Source organism: Hemicordylus capensis, chromosome 4 (assembly GCF_027244095.1).
Source record: "Hemicordylus capensis ecotype Gifberg chromosome 4, rHemCap1.1.pri, whole genome shotgun sequence".
Taxonomy (NCBI): Eukaryota; Metazoa; Chordata; class Lepidosauria; order Squamata; family Cordylidae; genus Hemicordylus; species Hemicordylus capensis.
Window position 1 is genome coordinate 101,542,993 of NC_069660.1, and position 19,873 is coordinate 101,562,865.

At 41.8% G+C, this 19,873-nt stretch overlaps 1 protein-coding gene across 9 annotated transcripts in view; it reads left to right on the forward strand.

Moving 5' to 3' along the window:
* Positions 1–19,873, forward strand: part of NFIA (nuclear factor I A) — a 708,337-nt gene that overhangs the window by 678,870 nt on the left and 9,594 nt on the right. The window lies entirely within an intron of this gene.

A 19,873-nucleotide genomic window follows, 5' to 3' on the forward strand; every position in this document is an offset into this window, starting at 1 on the left:
CGCACTCGACACCTGCTGCAGGCTGGGATGGAATGGCCCTGTATGTGTCTCTCAGATCACATCTCCTCCCACCCAGTGAGATTATAATTCATTCCATGGTGCCTTTGAAACAGCAGGCTGCAAAGACCTTTTCCTCCTCAGAGTAGGAAAAGGTCCCTCTCTGCAGCACGATATAGCACAACGGGGCTGAATGATGACCCACCCAGCTAGATCATCATTCAGTCATCATTCAGCCCCATTGCATGCCTACATTTCAGGAGGTCCCTCTTTGCAGCCTGCTGTTACACAGGCACAGTGGGGCTGAATGACGAACCTGCTGGGTTGCAGGCCTGTGCAAAATCAGATTTCGATATTGGAATTGCTCCAGTATCATAAATATCAATAAAAATTGATGGCATTCCAATTCAATATTGGGTTCCTGATATTGGCTCAGAATTGTGGGAATGAACGTGAGAATAAATGTTAGAATTTTATTGGAATTACAAATTGGTGTTCGGATCATGCTGATGGCATATTTTATCAATAAATCAACAAGTTGAATTAATACATTGAAAAAACAGTGATTTTACTGTTTCTCAAGTGTTTTGCAGTGGGGGGAAGATTGGAGAAATATTTTCCTTTGTCAAAGCATTTATTTTTAAAATAAATTCACAGTGATTTTACTGGTTTTCAAGAGCTTGGGGTGGGGGAGATTGGAGTTTTTCCTCCCCGTTGTCAGAATTAATTAATTAATTAATTAGGTAAAATAAAATGTTATTTTATTAAAGTTAAGATGGCAAGCTTCCCCCGCCCCGCCCCCGCCCCCCCCCCCCGTTCTGAATTTGAAAAGGGCAGCTGCCATGGTGATGCCTTTATTGCCTTATATATGGAAGTGCTTTTGGCGGGGAAAGTAGGGAACTCTTGAGTGGCAGTGGTCGCTGGCCAATTCAAATGGATTTCATCAGATGGTCTTATGTTTATCCTCCAACCACAGTGCTTTAGGAGAAGACTACAGATCTTTTTATTATCCTTGCCCAACTGTCATAAGCATTCCTGTTTGTGTGAGCAATGTGCTAGAAAGGATTCTTGTTTTTTGCAGTGTGACCAGTTAATAGCACTTCAAATCAAATAGCACAAAGGAATGTTCCTTCGACAACACAGTGCTGATCTCAGTTTATTTTTTAAAAAATATCAACAGATTCCCCAATAGGAATCACATTCAATACACAGAGGCTGTTCTCACATGCAACCTAACCCAGGTTAGGGAAGCCCAATCTGGTTAGGTTGCACTTGCCTAGCCTTGCTTTTTAGCCTGGCTTTTAGCCTAGGTTAACAGCACCAGCATGCCGTAACCCAGGCTCCGGAATCGTGTGTCTCCTCGGGCTGCATTCAGCTCAAAGAGACACAGATGGGCACTTAGAGAAGGGCACCAAGAGCACCCATCTTCTGGAGGAATCCCCAAATGCATTGCACTTGGTGCATTGTGGGATACCCAGGGACTGAGACACATCATGGGATACCCAGAGGCTGGGAGGATCTGTGCTGCCTGGTGCAACAGCTGATCATCTGGGAGCACAGCTTGCACTCCCAGTAATGTTCCATGCATAATCTGGGAGGATGCATCATCCCACCCATTTTCCTGCCCACCTGATCATGTGAATGGACCCACAGAGAACTACGTGTCCTGAACTACGTGTGCCAAACTTCAAAGCGCTCTACTCAGCCATTTCTGAGTTATGGATTTTTAAAATTTCCCTTTGACCTCTATGGGTAGATTAGGAAGTGAGTACTGTGCTTGACACGCACTGCTTGTAATGTTTGTTTACTCTGGGAAGGAAACATTATCACTTCCACTAAGCCATTAAGGGATTATAGAAACTGAAAGTAGTGAAGTGCAGTACAACTTCAGTAAGTAGTGAAGTGCAGTGCCTGCTCCTGCATAGGAAAAAAAATCATTAAAAATCAAAGGATTGACTGATTCACTTCAAAATCAACTGAGTCCTGTCATCCTGTCCTACACATGTTCCCAGTTTCAGGGGTATGTGCCCAGCCATTACAGAAATACAAAATGGGGAGAACAAAAATGGTGAGTTTTCCCCTTTTTCATGAAGACAAATGGTAGATTCCTCCACAGGGAGATGAAATGATGATCCAAGCAGCAGGTGAGGGTGTTTCAGATCCAGATGTTTTTTGAACTTTCCATCATGAAACAAGTCAGTTTTTGCAAATTTTAGGCATTTATTTAAATTCAAAAATTTCAAAGGATTAACTGATTCACTTCAAATTCAGTATTCAGAGTCCTGTCATCCTGTACTACATGTATGCCCAATTTCAAAGCCATCCCCAATTTTGAATTTCCTCCCATTTTCTCATTGGCTCCTCTGTGTTGAGGGGAAAAAACAGATTTCCCCCCCCCCCCAGATTTCCAGTTGGAAAATACCAATTGGAAAATACCAATCCAAGATCTAATCCCCTTAGGGTTCCAAAAATCTGATTCAGATATTGTCAATATCTGGTTGGGTCTGATCTGATATTGTCAATGGTGCACAGACCTACTGGACTGGAATTTCCTAAATTTCCATATCTTCATTCAGTTGGCAGTCATATTATATGCCTACATTTTATCCTCCCAGCCAGATCATGTGATCTTGGCATGGCACTTCTCCTCCACACATTGTCCTTGAAACTGAGCCATGTATGTCAGTATTTAGCCCCATGCCTGAGTCTCAGCAAGCTGAGAAGAGAAACCAGAGTGGGCAGGCAGGTGTCTGTGTCATCTCAGGATATTCCCAGGGGTGGGGAACAGGGTAGGCAAGCACATGCAACATGAGGTAGGTAGCTTTGGGATGTTTAGCCAACTGGCCATAGTTGATCAATTATTCCATCAGAATAAGAGAACATTTAAAGAGAACATACACAGCTGCTGCTGCTGCCTCCAGCTAGGTGGTGACAAACTGAGGAGGAGAAGTTGTGAATGTGGGGGAATTGTCTCACAACCCCATGCATATCCAGACTGATGGTTCTAATCAATCAATCAATCAATTAAATAGAATCGAATCAGCTGTGCTGCAGCCTGTCCAGGACTTCTTTCTGTGCAATAGAGATGAACTGATAGCAGTGAGGGGACTGCTGCAAACCCTTGCACGATGCATTATAGGTGGGTGTTGTGTATCCTGGCAGGAGGCAGGGGAGGGAATGTTGCCATGCCACTAGAGCTGCCAGCCCTCCAGAATTAACCTGGAATCTCCAGGAATCAGCATCAGTCTCCAGGTGACTTGTGAAAATAGTCCTGGAGATTTTAATCTGGTAAAAACAATTTGGAAAAATAGTCTCCAGGAGCAGCATTGGTTAGAGTTGGCAACTCTACTTGCCACAAATCACATTAAAACAGAGGAGCTTCCTCATGATAACCGTTTCAAAATAATTTGGGTAAATGGGAATTCAAATAGTTGGGCCATCAGATGTTAGTATACACTTGGGGGAGTGTAGCAGTCAAAGCCAGCAAAGTGCAGCAGAGGAAACTGGAGCTATGTCTCTAGATATGACTGAGAGACTCAGAGCTTCTCCATAAATGTCTTGTCAGACATTTGGACAAAGGAACAAAAAAGGAAACAAAAATTATAGCCCTATTCACATCTTCTGTTGAATGCACCTACAATCTGTATATGGTATACACATATACTGATCTTTACAGTTTGTATGTGCTAAAATCTTCACATGTTATGTTGAACACACATACAATTTGTGTACAGTGTGCACACATACTAATCTTTATCCATGTACATGCACATATTATGTTAAACACATGTACAGCAGTACATGTACAAGGAGAATCTTGGCCATAAACGGGGCAGATAATAGCAGCTACAAGGGCTCATTTAGAATGGGACAATGGGAAGGGAGAAAAAAATTGGTGCTGGCACCTTGCTCCAAAATGCCCCCACAGCTGCTTTTGTAAGAAGAAAATTATGGTGGCTGATATGATGAAGAAAACGATTCCGAATAGTCTCATTGAAATTAAATGGTCAAGTTATGCATTGCCTAATTTGTACTTTTGATTTCAATGGGACTGTTCTTGAGTAATTTTCCTCATCTTGTCATCCATTGACAGTTCCAGTCACAAAGTTCCAACATAATGTCATTCAGTCCCTAAAGACAGACAAAGTTCACAGCGCAGTGCGCTTTCTTTTTATGTAACACATGCATTTAACCTTAGAAGCCAAGAAGTAGAAGTCCTTACAACATTATAGCATGTAATTCATCTATTTCCTTTGACTACGGCTACTATTACTACTATGGATATTTATATACTGCTATTCATATTCCTTCAACATTCATGTGTATCTTGACTTGAGAACTTTGTGCCTTCCTTATTTTCCTTCTCCTTCTGTCAAGCATTTAAAGTACACGACTGCATTGCATCTTGAAGAACCAAAAAAGCACTATTTAGGGAAACAGAGATGTTACACACACCCCTTTCCGTGTTACAGGCAGCGTCACGTGTAACAGCAGCATCTGAGGTTTTCACAAGCACCTGCAGCCCAGGGAGCATGCACTCCCCCACCATCCTTGCATGAGCCTCTACTTCCTGTCTGGGTTCTGATATGCTGAGATTGGTCATGAGGTCTGAACCTACCAATCTTGGCATATTGTGCCCTACTTCCGTTAGGATTCCCTGACAGAATTAGGGCAGAATATGCTGACACTGGTGGGTTCAGACATCACAACCAATCTCAGTGTATTGAAATCTGGACAGGAAATGGAGCCTTGCACAGCAACGGTGGGCTCCCAGGACTGCAGGTGCTCTCATGAACCTTGGGTGCTGCCATTCCGTGTGAATAGCAATAGCAATAGCACTTACATTTATATACCGCTCTATAGCTGGAGCTCTCTAAGCGGTTTACAATGATTTTAGCATATTGCCCCCAACATTCTGGGTACTCATTTTACCGACCTCGGAAGGATGGAAGGCTGAGTCAACCTTGAGCCCCTGGTCAGGATCGAACTTGTAACCTTCTGGTTACAGGGCGGCAGTTTTACCACTGCGCCACCAGGGGCTCCTCTAAAAAAGCTGCCATATATGTGATTATTCCTTAGAAGCAACTCTGTCTCTGGTTATTATGAGAGCCACTACAAATGTTCTGAAAATAACTCAATAATAATCAATTTAATATTGTTGATCATATCCCAGAGCAGGCCTTTAAATGAGCCAGCGTGGTGTAGTGGTTAGAGTGCTGGACTAGGACCAAGGAGACCCGAGTTCAAATCCCCATTCAGCCATGATACTTGCTGGGTGACTCTGGGCTGGTCATTTCTCTCTCAGCCTAACCTACTTCACAGGGTTGTTGTGAGGAGAAACTTAAGTTTGTAGTACTCTGCTCTGGATTCCCTGGAGGAAGAGCGGGATATAAATGTAATAAGAATTATTATAATATAATATAATATAAATTTCTCCCCACTGAAACCTAAAGTCAGGTCCGTGCCTGTTGGATAAACACTAATGTTTCTTAGATCATGTAATAATAAAATAATAAAATAAAATAAAATAAATAATTAAAGCATGTAATAATTATGTGTATTGTCTGTAGCTTTTGGTTTAACATTAACTAGGGATACCTGGATATTTTTCCAAAGCAAATGGACATTTCATTCAGGCAGTGATTGGTGGACTGCCACCTTGATGAGCAGTATATTAAAGCAATAATGCCAATGACTTCCTATTTGTTAGTGCCAAGAATAAACAAGGCTTGTATGGATTAATTAAAAACACTGTTGAAGGACTTCTCAGCCATGAAGTAAAGGTTCCAAATATTTAAACCATAATAATGCAAAGCCTAGACTGAAACTATGAAAAATGAACTGCTAACTCGAAAGCAAAACTTATGTCATTTCCAGAAAATTTTATTAATCTGTGTTTTTGGGGGGTCTTACAGATAATTCCTGTGCAAATATATTTACTTAGATTTTGGTCCCTGTCCTTGAACTACTTTTCATACATTTTATATACTCTTTATAGGTAGGTAGCACAATCGTGATGTCTCTCCTGTGTGAACTGCAGGGGCGGAGGGAGGCCAGCGGTGGTCCGGGTTCTGCTGCTGCCGCAGGCCCCCTAACCCCACCCCCTGAGTCTGACGGCAGATGCAGGGAGCATTTAGCTCCCAAACGAGGCTGCACAGCCCCACTTGGGAGCTAGACTGGACAGTGCTGCGTTTGCAGCATGGCCAGGAGCTGTTCTCCCTGCCTTTTAAAGGATGGCAAATGCAGCAGTGGCCGGTTTAGCTGCCAAATAGGGCCATGTGGGTTTGAGAGCTGAATCACACACATACACAGCTGACATCAAACACGGCAGGGGGTGTCTGTGGAGCAAGGCTCAATGGTGGCTCCACCTTTGGTGAGCTGGTGTTCCTGCTAGGTTATGCAGGAAACATTCAAAGTGGAGAGCTTCATCCAGAGGGACCTGGCAATCCCTACTGAAATTTTTGATAGCTCCTATGATAGCTTGGAAGCTTTCATTTTATAGAAAAAGCCAATTTTTGGCTTTTCAATTTATGTAGATATGCCTAAAATAATGTATGGTCCTTCTGCTTCATACAGGAGAATCTCGTTACTCACGGATCCAGCATCCACGGTTTCATGTATTCGCGGTCGGGTAACTGGCACCCAATCTCAGTACATGCGAGGGGGGAAATGGCACATCGGGGCTGGCCAGAAATGACCTCTGAGGTTATTTCTGGCCACCCTTTTCAGCCCTAGAGCCATTTTGTGGATTGTTCTCAAAGAAAAAGTGCTTTAAGATCATGATTTTTCCACCCCAAAATGGCGGAGTAGAGACATTTGGGGGGCATTGCTTCAGTGCTGGACCCACAGATGTAGGGCACTATTTGGCTTTTTTGTGTTTTTTGGCCTGTTTTTGCCATTTCCCTGCCCTTCAGAACCTAACCCTTGGATTTCCATTGCCCCAATGCCTGATATTTGCAGTTTTGGTATCCAGCGGACTAGCTGAGAATGGAACCCCCACGAATACTGAGGTCCTCCTGTATTTAAAAACTATAGAGATTTTCAGTGTGATATTTTTAATATTCAAAGTATACTAGCTGACATACTGATTAATGCTGCGTTTGCACAACAAACAAACTTGCGCTAGTCCAGGAAGATCACATAACTGTGTGAAATCACAGGTATACTTGAAAATGCACCCTAAAACATATGAGGCTTGCCACACATTGTGTGTGCACTTTTTTGAGAAAGCACAAACTTGTCTGTACTAGTCTAATACAGTACTAATCTGAAACACAAGCCCCAGACTTAGTACAAGTGTGACGTCCTTGCACAAGTGCAATGTTCGTTGGGATGTAAGCTAGTATCTTCACATGAATAAACTGTATGCACCAAAGGTTTTCTGAGCTCCTGATCCTCAACCCTCAGCTTAAGTACACTTTCTGCTTCCAGTATTCCAGGAGACTCTAGTATCCTTCACCAGTCGATTACAAAAAGAACAAAAATTTCAGATTTGGAAAAAAGAAAAAGCAATTTGCAAAACAGAAATTTAGTGTGCAAGTCAAGAAAATGTGTGCAAGATTACACAATTTATTCTAAACAGACATTTTATGCCAGGAATGTCCAGTTGAGGCCATTAGCTGCTATTAGACTAAACTCCCATCATCCCAGCCATGATGGCCAGTAGCCAGTGACTGTGGGAGTTATTGTGCAATAATACTGGAGGGCCTGAAGTTCGCCAACCCTGATTTAGGCTTTCAGATTTTTTTTAGAGTCCATAGGGCCTGTCCAGCGTACATGGCATGAATACAACTGGTTATTTTGACTACTGATATTTTCTCAGCATTTGTTTAGATTATGGTGCATGTTCTTTCTTTCTTTTTGGGGGGGGGGGTATCTATGTATTTATGCTATTTATTTAAGGATATATATTCTATCTTCTGAGGCAATTTAGCTTCTTGAGGCAGAAACCACAACAGATTAAAGAAACATAAAAGGCTTTGAAGGCTCAGCAAACTGGTATGAATTGATGTGTCCCTATAAAACCCCAGCAAAATGGAATAAAATGTCCCCCACCCTAAAGAAAATGACAGCACGGACACTGTAGTTGGCTAATGTGTCACAGACTTATTAAGGATGGCTCTGCAAAACAAGAGTCCTTCTCAAGATCAAGCGAGAGGGCCTGAGGGTGGGTGTTGGGGAAGGCAGCAGAAGCTCCTCTTCCCAACAGACAATCCCCATAAAATTGCTGGACACGTGAATCGTGCACCCAGACTGTCCGCGGCTGCCTTGGGCAGTGCAGGGTTCGCGATGCATCATCCTGGCCCCCAGAAATCCCGCAATGCACCACGCAAGTGCGTGGTGCATTGTGGGAATCCCCCCAGTGCCAGCCGGTACTGACACATGAGCTGCAAACTGCCAGTATTGACACACGAGCAGTAAGATAGGGTTTAGGGCATGAGCGTTCCATTAACCTCAGCTAACTGGCAGGTTTGCTGTGGAAACACCATCAGGAGCCATGCACTCCCAGTGGTTCTCACCGGCAGCCAAACCCGGGCTTGGCTGCCTTAACCCAGGCTTGTCTGCTTGTGAGAACAGCCTCCAAATGTATTAATTTATACTAACCTTTCTAAACTGGCATCAGTGTGGGCTGAGACTCCTCAGAGACTGGGAGGCACCATTGTTGCCCCATCTTATTTGATTACTTTGACTCGGATCTGGGGTTAACCATTCCATTCCCATTTCTTCACAGCCCTTAAAGAGAATGCTCTCATAGCATGCCTGAAAGTCCCTAGTTCAATATCACCTTACTCATACATTCCTCAGCCTAAGACCACTTTATGAATGTATGAGCCATGTCTCATACAAGTCTCAGCCTCAGTTGCATTGTGGAGATAATACTCACAATGTTGTAAATAAAATACTTTGAATACTCTTAACTGTGATATAAATATGAAATGGTTATTGCGGGAGTACACAAGAGCCCTGTTCAACCTTAGTGCCCCCATCCACTGAACTCTGAAGACTATCCAGGCCCAAATAATTCCCCTGCAAGGGTTGCTCAGGGACTCCAGGCCACTAGGACTGTGCCACTCACCCTTCTTTCAGTAGAGATGTTGTCATAAGATGCTTTCAAATTGTGATTAATTTGTGAACTGGTTTTGTTTTTTGTTTTCCTTGCTATACATTTAGTTGGTTGACATTGGTATCTTGATCTTTTACGCTGGAATGAAAATGACTGTAGTGTTTCTTTTTAAACGCGAATGTCACACCCTTCTTTTCTTGTAAAAGAGACATCCAGGTGATAATTGCAGTTGCCACCAGAGCTGAAGCTGAGGATTTAAATTAAGGTTTCCTGTCTGGAAATCTTTCATTTTATGATTGCATCATTTCCCCAAGCTAATCATTACTGATTAGATTAAGGAGCAGCACAGACCTAAGTAATTTTTGGCCATATAATACAATGAAAGGTTTGTTTACCACCTGTATACTTCTTTCATACTGCCATGGGTGTCCGCAGGACATTTTCCAATGGTTGAGGGCAAAGGCTGCAATCCTGTGCTCAATTTCCTGGAAATAAACCCGATTAAATTTGCCCCCCCCCAATTGCCCATTCATACTGCAGATGAGTGGGGCATATCTAATGTCCACTTCCAAGTCAAGAGCAACGTAGGCCTAGTTTTGGCCTAGTAATCTGTTCAAGATACTCCTCCGTTGTGTAAAAACTATCATGCTGACAACTTGCCCTTCCTGAAGAGAAAAAAATACTTTTGTTTCCTTTCAAAGGAGAATCTGATTTCAGTGATTCTGAAGCTAAAGTAAAATATGCTAGAAAATCCATGCAGAGTATTTATTTGTATACAGTATTATTTAATTTGTCTAAATTGAAGAATAGTTTGCTATTTCTTTATGAACCTTTTAATAGGGGTGTGCAATTCAGGTTTTTGGCGATTCGGTTTGGGACCCGAACCAAATCACCCCCGTTCTGTTCTGTGCCCGAATATGGGCTACCCGAATCACCCCGATTCAGTTTGGATTAAATCCGAATCTGAATCTGAATCGATTCAGGTAAAAAAATGGGTCCCAGGGGCAAAATAGTGGGGTGGGGTGGTAGTGCCCAATGGGTGGAGGCTACCACACAAATTTCAGGGGGATTGGTCAAAGGGCTGATTTTTGGTGAATTTTTGAAGTGTTAGTGTCTTTGGGGCAGATAGGGGGCATAACGTGGGATCTGGGTCAAAAGAGTGGGGTGGGGTGGTAGTGCCTAATGGGTGGAGGTTACCACCCTAAATGCAGAGGGATTGAGCAAAGGGCTGATTTTTGGTGAATTTCTGAAGTTTACGTGTCTTTAAGGTTTCCCCCCATGAAGGTTGTATTGCTTCACGTCAGGGGGAAAGGGGTGTCCTAGTGCTGGGTGGGGTTGGTGGTAGTGCCGGGTAGGGGCAAGTAAGCTACCTGAATTTTTTCAAAGGATTTGGGCAGAGGGCTGATTTTTGGTGAATTGTTGAAGTTCACGTGTCTTTAAGGTTTTTCCTCATAAGTTATAATGGAGCTTTCAGCAGCCCCATAAGTGCACTTGGGGGGTGCTGGGGTGGCCCAGAGAGAGTGGTGGTGTAGTGCACATAGGGTGCCAACCACCCCCATGGGTTTCTAACCCATGGGGTACAGGGTTCTGTTGTTTCAGAGGTTTTCTGAGTGTGGATTCTATGATAGCAAATTAGAGTGGATTCATGGTGTCTCATTGAAAATCTCATTTGCTATCATAGAATCCACACTCAGAAAACCTCAGAAACAACAACCCTGTACCCCATGGGTTAGAAACCCATGGGGGTGGTTGGCACCCTATGTGCACTACACCACCACTCTCTCTGGGCCACCCCAGCACCCCCTAAGTGCACTTATGGGGCTGATGAAAGCTCCATTATAACTTATTATGAGGAAAAACCTTAAAGACGCGAAAACTTCAACAATTAACCAAAAATCAGCCCTCTGCCCAAATCCTTTGAAAAAATTCAGGTAGCTTCCTTGCCCCTACCCGGCACTACCACCAACCCCACCCCGCTCTAGGACACCCCTTTCCCCCCAACGTGAAGCGATACACTCTTCAGGGGGAAAACCTTAAAGACACGTAAACTTCAGAAATTCACCAAAAATCAGCCCTCTGCCCAATCACTCTGCAATTGGGGGGTAGCCTCCACCCATTAGGCACTACCACCCCACCCCACTCTTTTGACCCAGATCCCACGTTATGCCCCTATCTGCCCCAAAGACACTAAAACTTTGGAAATTCACCAAAAATCAGCCCTTTGACCAATCCCCCTGAAATTGGAGTGGTAACCTCCACCCATTAGGCACTACCACCCCACCCCACTATTTTGCCCCTGGCACCCGAAATTTGAGCAGACGTCACATCCAACCTTTTTGCATTGAAGTCAATGGGATGCAAAAAGGCAGGAAATTCAAATAGATGTCATAGCTCAAAACGGAGGGGGGGGGAGAAGGCAAAAAAATGGAGGTCCGAATCACCCGAATTTTCGGGCCCGAAATTCGGGTGATTCGGCTCGTGCCTGAAATTTCTCGGATCTTTTCGTGGGTGATTCGGTTCGGCCCCGAATCACCCGAAATTCTCTGTTTCGGGCACAGATTGTTTTGTGCCCGAAACGTTTTGCACATCCCTACCTTTTAAGGCTAAAAGGAGTGTGGAGGATCAAGTTCTTTACCCAGCTAGTACAGGGCAGCAGTATGGTGCTACACATTTAGCTGTGTCCCCACTCACCAAGTGATTCAGAGGCCATTTAAAAAAAAAAACTTGCAATGGCTGACCATAAAGAGGTCTAATTGCAAACCTATATTTGGTATTTGCATTCTGCTGTTTAAGTGGCATTGTCACTTCTGTAAGGTTTCAGGTTTATTTAGCCTTTGCGATAAACTTTTATGCTTCGAATTTCTCATTGATTAGCTACAGATATATAAGCCCTCACTTTGCCTTCCCTGGCAGTCCCTCCTTGACAGTTATACCTGGAGTCTAGAGAAAAGGGTACTTGTCTCGGACCTGAGAGATCTGGATATAGCCATAAAGCTCATTGGGTTACCTTGGGTTGGTCTCTATCTTTCAGTCTGTCCTCCTCACAGGTTTTGAAGGGGTGTTTTGAAGGGGTGAACACACCTTCTGTGCCACTCAAATTCCTTGGCGGAAGGATAGAATGAAAATTCAATCAATGAATAAAAGGTCTTAGTCATAAATGTATTGCAAGAAATAAAATCAAGCTTATGGAGCTTGTCAGAGGACTTTTAAAATGTATTAATGTCCTTAAATAACCCATTTTTCTTTGAGAAGCAAGCCAACTGTCACACCCAGTTCTGTATTCCGCATTAATAACCTCCTTCTGCAGTATTAAACTTTGCCCTTGAGGACTTTTGTTTAACTTTTTTATTTGGAAAAAAAAAGATTTCTTATATCCTATAGTTATCATTGTTTGCTTTGTCTATTTAGGAGGATGCACTGATATAAATCTTTTGAACTGGACTGGGTTGGGTTTTAAAATATAGTTTCCAAGCACTTATAAGACAGACATTTTAAAGATGATTTTAATAACCTTTGGTCCTATTTCTTTACTGCTAGCACAGTGAAGTGTTAAACAATAAATATAGATGTAGTTTTTAAGATATTCAGGACTGGTGCTATTTAGATGTTCTTTGAGTACCAAAGACAGAATTACCAGAAGTTTTTCTTTTTAGCATTAGATATAGACTGACACGATGCCTCAATGTACTGTAATTGCCATTTCAGACTTCCTGTTTAGGATTCAGTCAAATAGATATTGTTTATGGTTCATAAAACCTTACTACTGTGAGGATTTTAGGATACTAGTGGTACAGACCCTCAACTTTCATTGTGCTGTAAATTAAGGAGGGGGAAGTGTGATAATACTCCTCTGAGAACATTAAAACAGAGCTCTGCAATGGTTAAATGGAATTTTATAAGCACATTCAGTGTGGAACTGTTTTGCATTACATGAGTTGAATACCTTAGAGATGACACACATCTGCAGGCACTTTATTAAATCCTTAGTCAGCACTTTTCAACCTGATGAGATTACTTCTTCATTTGACTGGAGAAAAGAAAGCAAAGATCTTGTACTGGACTGCAGAATTCTTTTTGATGTTTCACCTTGAGCATGGAAGAAAGGACAGTGAAATCAATTTTAGGACAATACAGAACTATAATAGTCCTGGTGACTGTATGACAGTCATTTTACTTAGCTGCTACCATTTGGTCCAGTGCATTCATATCACTCTTACCCTGCTGCAGTAGGTTTGCCAAGATAGAGATCAAAGCTATGTGTTGTGTTCAACTAGTAAAAGGCCTAGTTGTAACAAACCTGTTTTGTATTGTAAGAGCATCCATAATTTTTAAAAGGTGTTAAAAATTGAAAGGGGGAATATTTCTGCTGTCCAACTGGATGAAGAAGTTTAGATTACAAAACATGTATCAGTTCCTTGGATGGGAGACAATGGGATATAAATAATAGCAAAATTAATGTTGTGTCTAATATCTAGTATCTAATATGTCAAGTAAGTATATAATATGCCCAACATTTTCTACCAACATAGATACTTAACGTTACTTTATTGAAAGATCTGCAAAACTCAAACCTCTCATGTACATGTGTATGCACGCATGTAATGTGTTTCTTCTATAGCTCTCTAAGGCTAGAGTTGACTTACAAATGTGTAATTTGATAACGTTCATATGCAGTTCTGAACATTTGGAAAGCACATTGTTTTTAAGAAAAACCATTTCATAGAACAGCAGTTTAAAATAAGTAGTATCATAGAAGAATCACGGCATTTCACTTTTCTTCTTGGAGACACTGTGACTGACATCCAGACTAATGCAGCAATAGTGCAAACATTTTGCACTCGTACAAAGACATAGTGCTACCTTGTTCTGCTAAGTGGGGAGCTTGTGTTCCAGACTAGTGCCATGCCGGGGCAACATAATATTTGCACAATTTGTGGCATGGCTCCTGCTGTGAAACCTCTTCTTTAAGCCATAGATGTTGCAAGGAATTATGCAAAGTTATCTGCTGTCCTTTTTGCACGAGCAGACCAAGACCACTAGGCTACACAGCTTTTTTGCATGTGTGCATCATTGCACTAACACAGCACTAGTCTGGATGTCAGTCTGTGGGTTTAAAAATTATATAGGCTGGTCCAGTAAACGCATGTACTCTTGTTCTTTCTGTATTGCAAACATTTAATCATTGGTAGCTGCTGCCAGAAAAAAGAAACCACTATCCTGGCACTGTAATCCTTATAAAAAGACTTTTGGGATGTTGCATCCTTAAAAGCATCTTTGGTGGCCACTTGAATGTATGTGATCAAGCACTCCTGCAAACTAAGTTTAAAATTTCCATTTGGATGTGGAGTTAATTCAGTTTTCCATTGTATAAGGAGTGAGTAGTGCCTGCAGGAATCATATTGACACCCCCAATGCAGAAAAATTCTACTCTTTTATTGACATGTTGCTTGTCAAAAATGCAAGAGCACTCTGGAAATCATTGCTAAAATCATGTTTTGAAAAAGAAAGTTTGAAAACCTTAAGGCTCAGACAAAGGCACAAGAGCTGCAGTGCGCAGCTCAAAACTCCAGAGTCAGCAACTTCTATTGATTAAAAACTAACCTTTAAAGTAACTCTCAGAGTGTGTGGTTAGCATTTAAATTTAAACATGTCATGAGTTGATTTGTGTTACTGAATACCAACTCTGAAGGAGTTACATTCACATCAGATTTTTTTTTTCTAATTCCCTTAAGCAGCTAAAGTATTTCATGAAATGTCAGTAGGGCAGGAGAGTGGGAGAAAGGTGTTTATGGGGAGAGGGTGTGACTGGCGTGAGCCTTGTTAAGTTTTCTTTCCCATGCAAATGTTCAACTCCCCCCTCCCTGGACTGAAATGAGAGTGGGGAGTGCAACACAATAATTAGCCTTTTGTCTAACTTTCCCAAGTGCCAGAGAGAGGCTGATTAATTAAATATACAACAGCATTGGGTTTTGGAGTGGGGGTCTCGCTTGCTGGGTAGGTCATAAATTAGGCTGAATAAATACTTCAATGTGTTTGCAGTGGGCCTGCTACGTCAGAGCCACTGGAAGGTTGGTGGGAGGAGAGCAGAGTGTTTCTTGCTAATGATAGTCACGTCTGGGTCTGTCTGGTTGCTCGTAGCAACCAGACATGATGTAACACCAGGATGAACTTGAACTTGGGGGACTTGAAAAGGGAACAATAGACCAGAGCAATCAATAAAGCCTATTTCAGTGAAGGATTACAGAGCTGCTCTGGGGTAACCTTGTCTGCAACGCACACACTGAATAGTAAGATGGGTGAAGAAACTTTTTTTCCCCTGTTTTTGAGAGGAGTGCAGAAGCACTGCAGGCTTTTTTTTAAAAACGTGTGCAGTGAGTAGCACAGGGAAAAAGTGTCATGGAAAAGTGCACCCCCTGCTGTCCTAAATATATACTGAGTATTATTTAAAAGAAATGCTGTACACGAACTGCATATGAAAGAATGCAAGGAGTTTCAAACCTTTTCCTGCACAGGCCACTTAGGTGTCCAGGCAGTCCGAGTCAGAAATTGCAATTTAGGGGCAATTAAATGGTTTTGGAAATTTTATTAAAGCCCAGGTCATCTGGTCCTTACCACTTTTACAATTAGTTTAAGATAACAGAGCAGATTTTCCAGAGCAAGCTGTTTACTTTAATTGGGGCTTTATTTTTATTTTATTTTTTTAGTTTTCCAGTCATTATGTAGCAGGAACTGTACTTCTGAGTCTTTTAAAATAATAGCCACGCAGTATTAGATGCATAATCAAGTTACAATGTGATGCTTAGCAAGTGGTCAGGTAAGTACTTATTAACACTTGTCTGAGAACTAGAAGTAAAAAGGACCTTTGAGTTTAAATATTGGACCTTGCTAGCAACTCTTAGCATATTGATTGAATACTTTTGTGCTTATATGACTGCCTATGATACTGCACCACTAAGAATATATCTTGCACGGATGTGGTAGCTGGCGATATACACAATCCAAGTGTTTCCAAGCTGGTGCAGCTAGTCTTATGCTGTTCTCATAAAGATATTTGCTTTAAAGTGTCTCTCATTGAAATGAATATGACTTAAGTTGCTACATTTATTTAGGATTCAGGTGTTAAGATCAGTTTATTATTAATAAACAACCTGATGGCACGTGTACACTCAATCTGGTACAGAGCAAATGTCCTACTGTGCGTACACACTCGAGTAATCCTATCACCATCAATCCATACTAATCTGGTGTACTAAATAATAATCCCAAATATCCTTTGTGCTTACATAATAATCACAAATAAACTTCAGGCAAAGTTTATTGTTTGTTTGTTTGTTTGTTTGTTTATTAATTATTTAGTACATTTATATACTGCCCCATACAAAAAAAGCCCCTGGGTGGTTCACAATATAAATAAAACAAATTAAAACATTAATTAAAACTATTTAAAATCCAATAAAAACTCTAAAACTATGGAGGGAGAGTATGAAAACTACAGCAAGTCTGGATCTTACTTCATGAAATTTGGAAAGAGAAGTTGTCAAAGATAGTGTTAACATTTGTGGAAGACCAAAGATTTAAGGTGAAAAAGCAAACTGGGCAACTGATTTGATAGCTCTTCTCTTGCCTATTTGTTTTAAAATGAGATACAGTAGTATTTATTTTACCAATCTCCGTAACATACTGCCAAAACTAAAATCATGTGATCTTGAAACTGTCAGGGTTTTTGCTTTTATTTTTACTATGCAATTTAAATATTAATCATACTAGGTGCACTGATACAAGCTAATTTTGGCTTGGAGATAATGAATAAAAGTACCAGTTTCCATCACTGCCATCCACAGGAAATGATTATCTGTTTTGGTCAGTATATGCTGCTGCAGTGGTCTGAATGCATTGCATTTTGTCACTGTCTATGTGCCATTGTTCAAAAAAGTGTGTGAGAGAGTGAGGGGCTGGCATGCAGACCGTTATTCATTAGTAGTCCCATTGAAATTAATGCACAAGTTGGTAATGGGACTACTCATAAGTAATTTCATCTGGATGTCAGCCATTGGTTACAGTACATACTTCTGAGAATTGTTACAACTGTACAATTTGAGATTCTGTATGGTGTAATGGATAGAGTGGACTTGGGTGACCTTGGGTCAGTCATAACCTAACCTAATCTCACAAGATTATTATAACAATAAAATGGGAAGATCCCATGTAAACCACCTGAAGTTTTTCAGAGGAAGGGCAGGATATAAATATGATAAATAATAACAATAATAAAAAGAACTCAAACAAATAGTCCAGTTATGATGCATAACCCCAATGGGGAAGATGTGGGAAACGCTTCCTCATTGAGGCATTCAGTGTATATGCTGTGGCAATTACTGCATCAATTAGCTCAGCCCAATGGAATATCTCCACACTGGTGGCAGCCTCCATTAGGTACACATGACACAAGCACAGCTTAAGTTCCACACAATGGATTCTCTGGGGGGAAAAGCTCAAATCAAATTAGGGGTGTGCATGGACTGTCTGCCATGGTTCGTTCCGAAGTCAAGCCAAATTCGGACCAAACTGCAGATCACTGAACCAGCTTGGTCGAACCCACCAGCTGTGCTGGTCAGGTCGATGAACCAGCTCAAACCAGTTCAATGTGGTTCATGATCAATCTACTCAAACCAGTCCAGTTCACAGTCGACCGGTTCACAATCGAACCAGTTCTGCACATTCCTAAATCAAATGTGCTTCCATGTATAATATTGTTTAGCTGAGGAAATATTTTTGAAAAGTGATAGAGAGCTGAAGTATGTAACAGAATTTCTCTTTTAAAAACCAATCTCATGGTGGTATTGGCATTCTGTTCTTCATTTGAAAGTAACAAGGCTGTATCTGCTTGTAAGCTACACTCATTTTTCACCATCAGGATTCAAAATTAAATCATGACTCATTTGTTGTTGATTCTGCTCAAACATCCATGGATTCAGTGGATTTACAGTAGCAGTTTCAGAGATTAACCCAAAGAATTCAGAATACTGTAGCTTATTCTGAACCTATATGTCAAAAGCAAATCACTTTTTCTTTCTGGAGGTGTATCTCAGTATACCTCGAAAGCAGTGGCAGCTGGTGATAGCTGGAGCACAGGTGTCTATCAAGCAGTCATGGTTGGTGGAGGCTGAGGCCTGGGGGCGGAGCTGAAGGCGGAGTATACCTTTAATTCTCGGCAAAATCTCCCACTGCTACCACCTGACATCCCGCACCCCCAGTGAGCCAAGTGCCCTGTCTCCACTGCCCAGCTGGCCATCATGCATGTGCATCAGTCAAGCTGAGTGGCAGGGACGGGGTGCGCAGCTCATTGGGCACGTGGGATGCTGTGTGTCAGTGGTGAGAGCTTTTACTGGGAGTTAGGGTATACTTAACCTCCTGCTTCACTCTCCTTGCCCCAGCCTGCACCAGTTCTCACTGTTTGATAGACACCTGTGCTCGTTGCATTGTATTTTCTTGGTACTAACATACATAAAGCTTTTATTCAGTTTCCACCTTTATTTGAAAACATAAGGTGGGTTCAGATGACCCACCAAAAGTCCAGTTCCTGAGAACCTCAGGTTCCCGGGGAGTGTGTGTTCCCAGCGAGTGTGTCATCCAAACCCGCCCACCAAGTTCCAATTCCCAAGCCTTCCACTGACATTTGCCCTACATTCTCTGCCCATTTCTAACCTAAATTTTAAGTTGGGTGTAGAATGTCAGGAAATGTCAGGCAAAAGGCTCAAGAACCAGAAGCTGGTGCCTTAGGATGACAGGCCCACTGAAAGCATGCATTTCCCAGGAATTGGACTTGCAGTGGGTTGTCTGAACCTGCTCATAGTCTTGGGCAAAGAGAAGAATCAGAATCACTTTCATTGAACAAGTCAAGAGCTCCTCTGCTATATCCACCTCCAGCCTCAAAGGCAGGATGCCTCTGAGTACCAGTTGCAGGGGAGTAACAGCAGGAGGAAGGGCATGCCCTCAGCTCCTGCCTGCGGCTTCCAACGGCATCTGGTGGGCCACTGTGTGAAACAGGATGCTGGACTAGATGGGCCTTGGGCCTCATCCAGCAGGGCTGTTCTTATGTTCTTATCCCTGAAAGTAACTAACAGTGATGTGGAAACCTTCAGTTTGAAAGGGGTTTTATATCTATATGGCAAGTTGTTCTATATGGTAGAGACACAGCAAAGAAAAGCAACAGCACAGAGGCTGTTTTAGGTCTCACTATGGTAATTTTAACATTTAGACCAGTACTTAGCCTTCACCATTTTAGCAGTTCTAAATGCTTACTGTAAAGAAAGTGATATAACATGATATTTTCACATTGATTTTTCTGCGGGAAGATTGAAGCATAGTAGAGTAAAATAAAAGGTGCATCCCATTCCAAGTCTTGGCAAAGCTCTCAAGGAAATCCAACTGTGCTTAGAGAAGTATTCATGAATTCCAGGGGTCTGGTTTAGTTGTGGGAAATTTTATAGATATAAATGTTTAGCCACAACCTTCAGATGACTTCATCTGAGAACCCTTCGTGGTTTCGTCGTGTGTAGCTTATAATACCCACTTCAGTATTTGCCAAAGGATTTGCCATAAAATTAGAGTGCTATGAGCAGCTACGAAATCATCATGTGGCAGAAAACCATAAGACATTGGCTGACATCCTGACTAAATTGCTTGATAGAAGTCCCATTGAAATTAATAGGACAAGTTAGTCATTACCAACCTGTCCTATCAATTTCAGTAGGACCTGCATTGAGTAACTTAGTCAAGATGTCAACCACTGCTTCCTAAAATGCTGCTTTG